Source organism: Nanorana parkeri, unplaced genomic scaffold (genome assembly GCF_000935625.1).
Source record: "Nanorana parkeri isolate BGI_ZX_2015 unplaced genomic scaffold, ASM93562v1 scaffold42, whole genome shotgun sequence".
Lineage (NCBI taxonomy): Eukaryota > Metazoa > Chordata > Amphibia > Anura > Dicroglossidae > Nanorana > Nanorana parkeri.
The window spans coordinates 2,410,634-2,418,360 of NW_017306310.1; positions in this window are offsets into that span (position 1 = coordinate 2,410,634).

Sequence of the window (7,727 nt, forward strand, 5' to 3'; positions counted from 1 at the left end):
CACTGAAACAGTAATAGAGGGGAAATCTTCCAATATGGACACTTGTTCCAGTAACAAATTGTAACTGGAATGTGGAAAGATTTCTCCTGACTTGGAAGTGAAGGGAATTTCCCCCAATGGGATTCAGACAGCAAAAAAAAAAAGACAAATTTGACAGTAATTTATATCCATTACACAGTTTATCCAAAACTATATATATATAGGCTGTAGCTGCTGGAGAATCATGGCACTCACACTTTCCTGAAAGCTGCATCTTCACTAAAGAGCACCTGAAGCCTTATTCTTGGTTTGAGATTTAAAATATGTTCTATATATTTATATTTGTATGATAGTATATGTAAATATGGTCCTTTATTCAAATATATCTAAAGCCACACGTTTTTATTACATACATATAGTATATACAGGAGGGGCGTAATTAGAAATCACAGGGCCCCATAGCAAACGTTTGTATACCACCTCCAGAACACGGTCCCGTGCCTGTGCTGTCTCAGTCTCCTTCTCTTCAGCTCTGCTCCTGCTGGCCCTGATGTCAGAGCCGTAGAACAGATCACTCCGCTGCTCACTGCTGCAGAGCCCGCCATATACCTCACATAGCCCACCAGAGACCCTGCAGATCCCATCTGAAAACCCACACAGCCCACCTAAGAGTAACTCTGCACAGCCCACCTCAGACCCTGCCAATCCCACATCAGACCCCGCACATACCAGAGACCCTGCAGAGCCCACTTGAGACCCCGTAGAGCCCACCTTAGGGTGATCCTGCAGAGCCCACCTGAGACCCTGCAGAGCCCACCTGAGACCCCGCACAGCCCACCTGAGAGTGACCATGCAGAGCCCACCATAGATCCCCGAACAGCCCACCATAGTGCCCGCCTGAGATCCTGCAGAGCCAACCTGAGACCCCACAAATACCAGAGGCCATGCACAGCCCACCTGAGAGTGACCCTGCACAGCCCACCATAGGCCCCGCACAGCCCACCTGAGACCCTTCATATACCAGAGACCCTGCATAGCCCACCTAAGGAACCACACTGGACCTCTGAGAGATACCCTGCAGAGCCCACCATATACTCTCTATAGTTGACTCTGCAGGCTCTCAGATGGGCTGGTGGGGGGTCCCTTTCCCTGCACTCCTCTTACCCGTCACCTGGTGGCGAGGGAGCAAGGAACTGACTTTCCGGTCAATCGGGAAGCTGGGCACCGGGCAATTAGTAGCCGTCCGACCTTCCTGATTGGTCGGGAAGCTGGCTAATCGGGAAGTCAGGCAGCGAGTCATTACCCGTCCCCTGGGTACCTGGTTGGCCAGAAAGCTGACTCCATGCTTCCTCATCACCTGGTGACGCGGGAGCATAAAGACGGCTTCCCAGCTAACCAGAAAGCCAGGCGGTTAGTCATTACACGCCACCTGGCTTCCCGTCTAATCAGGAAACCGGGTGGCGGGTCATTACACGCAGCATGGCTTCCTTAATGGGACTTCCGCTATCGGTATCGGCGAGCACTGGAAATTTTGTGGTAAGTGTTTGGTTCATAAATGATCTTAGGTCTCAGGTCTTTTAGGGGCAGATAGACTGCAGTCTCGCTGCCAACAACTCACCAGTGACAGGATCAATAGCAGACCACCTTTTCCTATGAAGTCACTGGGGTTGATTTACTAACCTTATAAACACACCACGAACATATATACACCTCTGTTGTGTGTTCCCTCCCAGCATGATTTATGGGTGGAATCTAAACACCTTTGTAGTGTGTACACACCCAGCAGGTGTGTTGGGCAAAGCCCTGGATGAATTTGCAAGGTGATGTTGTGTAAATTAGCTCTATGTTGTGTTGCTTGCGTTGATGAATGCAGGAATGTAAATGCATGAGCTAACCATTTTTGTCTAAACTGTGAAGCAGCATTATATACTGTATGCATCATGTGCATGATTTTTCTATATATGGCATTAGTGGAAATATGCTTTTAGAGACTTTTTGGTTGATAAATACGTTTTGCTGTGTAAAAATCACACGCACCTAGTGCGTGCGTGTGTTTAGGTTAGTAAATCACCCCCACTCTCTCGCTGGCCAACCAAGGAGATATGGCTCCCATGCTAGCAAGTGAGATTCTGCAGCATTCCGAGTCAGTAAGGGAGCGATTCAATTAAGGCACAGGCAATGTGTCATCAGCATTCAGCAGGATTTGAAAAAGATTGTCATTGTAGAGAAACTTTAAAGTTATAGATGCCATGTAAAGATATGCTTTAATGGACAGCCGTATAATGCAGGGATAATTCTAAAATCCAATGCTGGGCAACATGGCTGACCTATCGGAGATGATTCATTCAAAGAGTATATGTTGTTCACCTACAATAGCAAAAAGTGTATTTTTGCTTTGCAAATTGAATGTTAATTAACCTGTGTTCATCTTGAATACCCAATTGTGTATTAGGAAAATAAAAAATAAAAAAACAGGATTTTGTTAGCACGTGACTGCATATTCAAAGTGAACAGAGCTTTACCTCATTCACTAACATCTGCTTTTGCATGGTGAACATACATTTTTCCAAAGCTAACATTCACTTGCTAGGAACGTGAGAAAAACTAGGAAAAAGCCTCTATTGCTTTAGTAAATTAACCCCAAAGACTTAAATATGTTCCATTTGTTTTTAAAAAAAATGTAGCTTTTATCATCTTCTTTCTTGAATTCTGTTTTGCAATATAACATAGAAGCAACATGACAAATATTTATTAAAATAACTGATAAAACTGTAGCACTCAGTATGCAAAGCTGGCTGCATGGTCAAACATTGTTTCATTTTTAATGCCCTGTTACTGGGAGGTGAACAAGCTGCCACCTGCATTCTTCTGCTTTTTCTCCCCCTCAGTCTCTAGATTTAATTGAATCAACATAATTACAGAAGAGTAGGGCAGTACTGCAGCCTTCCCTGCTGTGGTAATTAAGGATGGGAGATTAATATGCAGTCCCATCAAGGCTTTTACTTTCCGGCCTCCTGATTCTGGCAAGGGTAATGGAACACAATGGACAGAGGACTAGGCCAAATGGAAAACCAAATGTGTGATTGGCTTCTTCCTTCATGGTAGATTATTTCTGCCTAATCAACCTTACCATTTAGCAGGTGCACCTTTGCATGCCCTTAGGACTAGATTGTGCATAGAATTATTAAGGTCAAGAATCTTTCCTTTTGCCCTATGTAAGCCCCAGTTGACACATAAAGTACAGCACATAGTCATTATTGCCCGAGGAAACTCATTTTCCCATTATCACTAATTTTCTATACTAAGAACTACATTTAAAAAAAATCTGTTTTACTGACCAAGCATGATTCAAGTGTTTTATTATAAAGCCCAGTGAATCTTTTATATTGCAACCTTTTTTTTATGAATACTTCGGGATTCCAAGTATCAGGTTTGCAACACACTATATTGCAAAATCCTAATGTTCGGGGACCCTAAAAGTGAGTTTCCCAATATAGTGTGTTGCAGTCCTGATTTCTCCCTATATAGGTTTTAGATGTGGGAATCCAGCTCACTGGTTTCATACCTCTAATCTAACCATTGGATACATGCAGGGGAGAATGTGCACGGTACATAGCAACTGAGATTAATAACAAATATTGAAATAACACCTTTTGGCAGTAACATTTAGAAGAATATGAATTAAACACCAAGTACACATATAGTGAATAATTATCAAGTCTTTCTATTCTCTTCTGAGTCAAAATTCCTTCGGCTTGATCAGCAGACAGGGAGGCGGACTGGTTTAAAAGAGGTGAGAAAGAGGTGAGAAAGAGGCCATTTATGTAAAAATGGAGAAGGAAACATTGACACTTATCCTCCTTTTCTCACTCCTTGGGAGCAAGAGTTAAAGAACTATGGGGTCAGTGCTTTTCCCCATAGTTCTCCGCAGGGTCACGGAAGGACACAAACTAGCGTCCTCCCGTGACCCAAAGCTCAGTATACCGCGAGCTGCAGCTCGCGGTATACTGAGACCGCCGCAGCCGGTCTCAGTATGTGTGATTGACAGCTGGCTCTGTGTGATTGACAGCTGGCTCTGCCCATCTAGAGGCAGAGCCAGCTGTACCCGCCCCGTCTGTTCTGCCAGTCAGCGCTGGAGGATCGGACAGAGGAGGGGGGAATCCCTGCAGGGAGCCGTGAGTGACAGTCACAGCTCTCTGCAGGGACAGGATCGAGAAGTGAGCAAGTGATGGTATGCGTTTGCTCACTTCCCGATCTATTGAGCCGATGTGTGACAGTTTCATTGTCACACGTCGGCTTGAACTATGAGGCTGAGTGATTTTCAGTCACCTCATAGTTCTCCTTTAAGTCTTTCCTCAGCACAAATGAGTCCACAAGGATTATATCTTACACTTACATTTTGCACATAAATATTTATCTCCATAAGTTCCAGGAATGTGGCTACAAACTGCTGAATAGCTGGTAAAGGGTTTCCAGGGTGCTACACAAATGGTTCCCTGGTGTTTCTCTGTTATGTTGAAGGTGTCACCAGGTTAAAGGCTCACTGTTACACGGCTTTTGGTCATGTCCATTGTTGAGGTCCTTTTGGACTGCAATACAGACCAAGCTAATTGATCTAATGGGTTGTGATTTAGGCGATGATCCAGCAGCTTACCTAATGCATTTGAGCCCCTCGTTAAAACGTAGGTACAAACATTCCCTCCCGATTCACTTACTAAATGTTTCCCCCTATTGTATGCCAGCCAAATGGAAAGATTCTGTACCACCTATGGTGTGCCATTGGGTTGCAGTTGATAACTTTATCATAAGGAGGGAGGATATGAGTTTTCTGAGAAATTTACAATTCTTCTCTAATACGTTCACTGTGCTCCTGCAGGATTGGTTCTAATGCAAGCTTTTGTTGTGTTTTACTATATCCTGGTCATTCCTGTTCTCTTTTGCACCCCCCTTTTTCTTGTCTTTTGGAGTGCGGTTACCTCCTTCCTTATCCATCTGATTTTTTTTGTTGGACACCTTTTGTACCATTCTTAAACAAAACATTATGGGACGTGTTGTCCCCAAGTTCTCACTGAGCTTTTACAATTATTAATTTGTTATTTACATGGCACTACTGGGCCTATATGTTGGATGTCACTTGGCACTGTTAAGCTTTACTGTTGTTTTGTTGCCAACATCCTTTGCATAGCCAAAAATCTGCAAATTGCAATTTTTAATGCAAATCCCACTGAAGACAATGAGGATGAATCTTAAAAACCAATTCTCTCAATTTTCAAGGCTAATAAGCAAGAGATTGTCAAATAAATGGCATGGGGAGCTGGCCGCTGCTAGGGGGAACAAACGGCCATATTTGTTCAATTTTGTCACCCTGCACCCTTGTTTACATTTAGCCGCCAGGCCAAGAAATGCCAAATGTTTGTTGGGAGCACATCATGTCAACGATTGGTGTGTTTTCTTTCGCGGGATTGTTAATCTTGTATGACATGGATTTACATTACTGGGTGGTGTGATTGATGGTGGATTTACACTGTAGGACATATTTTTTTTTTTTTCATTTTAATAAAGGACTTTGTCAAATGTGTTGTGTGTTTATTTACTACTTAATTTTTTTGTGGTTGAGTAACCAGTTGCAAAAGTTACCTTAGGGTCCCATTTATTCTAAATGTGGGTGTGGTGGTTGCTTGAACTCCTCCTGCTGTCACATAGATCTCAATACTGGTCACTGAGAAGCAGAAGGCATTCTTCAAGATGCCCTGACTGCACTCCTGGTGTGTAATATCTATGTAGTGTAGGGCAGTGATGGCCTTTTGCCTAACTGACACTAAGAATGCTTTTATCATTTATCACGTCCCATTGACGTCATTTGAGCTGAAAGTAAAGAGAGTGTTCCATTTTGTCTGACCCCAGTTGCATATTATGGTTCAGTTCATGATACCAGGAAGGCTACTCTATCTATCTATCTATCTATCTATCTATCTATCTATCTATCTATCTATCTATCATAAGTACATGTAGTTCAATAGTCAGGGGGGTAAGGATGGGGGTAAACATTTGGACAAACATTTTCCTTTCCAAGGGACCATTTAGTTACTAACATTGGTCATCTTAAGCCACAAGGAAACAGATTAGACTATAAGATCTACCTAGACAATGATGCATTACTTAGCTCCCCAAAATATTCTCATTACAGCTTATTGTTCTCCATTCTGGAATAAAGTATAACAGCATAACTCATGTAGGGATAACATTATCTTATGCTAACTTCATACATTTTAGATCCAAGCCAATGAAGCTCTGATCAATTTGTCACGCTGGATAAGTCAGGTTACCAGTATGTGATGTATAAAGTATGGTGGAAAACCTTTTGAGTTACTTGACTTGTTGTACTCATGAATATTAATATATGGGAGGTGTACAAAAAGCAAAAAATAAATATATAAATACAATATGAAAGAATAAAGAGACTGATTTTAGAAAGGACTTTGAAGGGAAGTGTTCATCCAAGAGATAAATCACATATTGCTCTGTCCTAGTGAAGCTCCATATGCTAGGATTCTATTATTGTGTCTCGTTAATTAAGTGATAGAGGCCAGCTTGTTTGCCTTGTGTGCTTAGAGGCAGATTGCAGCTTGGCACCTTGCCAAAGACAAAATCACAAAGGTCTTTGAGAAATCAAATGGAGAAGTGGCCAGTAAAGAATAATTGAACATTGTGTCTGTCTACACAAAATAAAGATATTCAGTCTGAATAATTTCAGGTCCCTGTCCTCATAGCCAAAAATGCTTTAATTAAGCCTTTAAAAGAAATGTCATATACTGAGTATTTTCATGTTGTATAAAAAGGTATAACAGAAGGCAGTTAGACAGATAATAATGAAACAACTGGCTTACATTGAAGAGTAATTGGGGAGCCTTACACCAAAAATGACACCTTCACAACCCCATTATCAGTATGAAATACCTTAAGGGTATTACACCTCTCTGAATGGTTGTTTTTTTTCATTATTAATGTTGTGTAAAGGAATTATTTTTATTTTAAATGAGCAATAAACGAACCACAAAAGAAAATCTAAATTTTTTTGGGAAATGCAGTGTGCCATAAGGCACAAAGCATGTGCATTGTGGTGCTCTATGTGCAGGTGCATTCTTTTATACTATATATGTGCGTTGGGGTGCCATATACCATGCTACTATGTTATTGTGACTTGTGTTTTTCCATCCTTGCTCACACTGACTTGCAATATTATGTATCAAGCCAACAGACTTCAGTAGGCTTCCAACCAGACATCTATAGGCTAAAACCTAAACATATTTCTGCTTTGATCATTAATTTTAGGGATGCACCAATACAATTTTTTTGGTACCAATATTTTTTCATCGGCACCAAAAAAAGCGGGGGCCCGGCTTCCCGGACTAATCAGGTCATGACCCCCCACCTGGCTTCCCGATTGCCTGGGCAGCTGGCTTCACACTCCCTTGAGACACTGCACGGCTTCCTGATTGGTCAGGAAGCCAGGCTGGGCCGCATTGTCGCTAGGCAGCGTGAAACCGGCTTCCCAGCCAATCAGGAAGCTGGGTTTGACCAATCAGGTAATGATCTGCTGCCTGGCTTTCTGACTGGCCAGAAAGCTGCCTCTGTGCTCTCTCGGGGCACTGCCTCTGACTGGCAGTTCCGGTATCGGGGTAAGTATGGGAGCATTTGAGAGAGTACGAGCCCAAATGCTCAGTTCTGACACCGATACCAGTATCGGT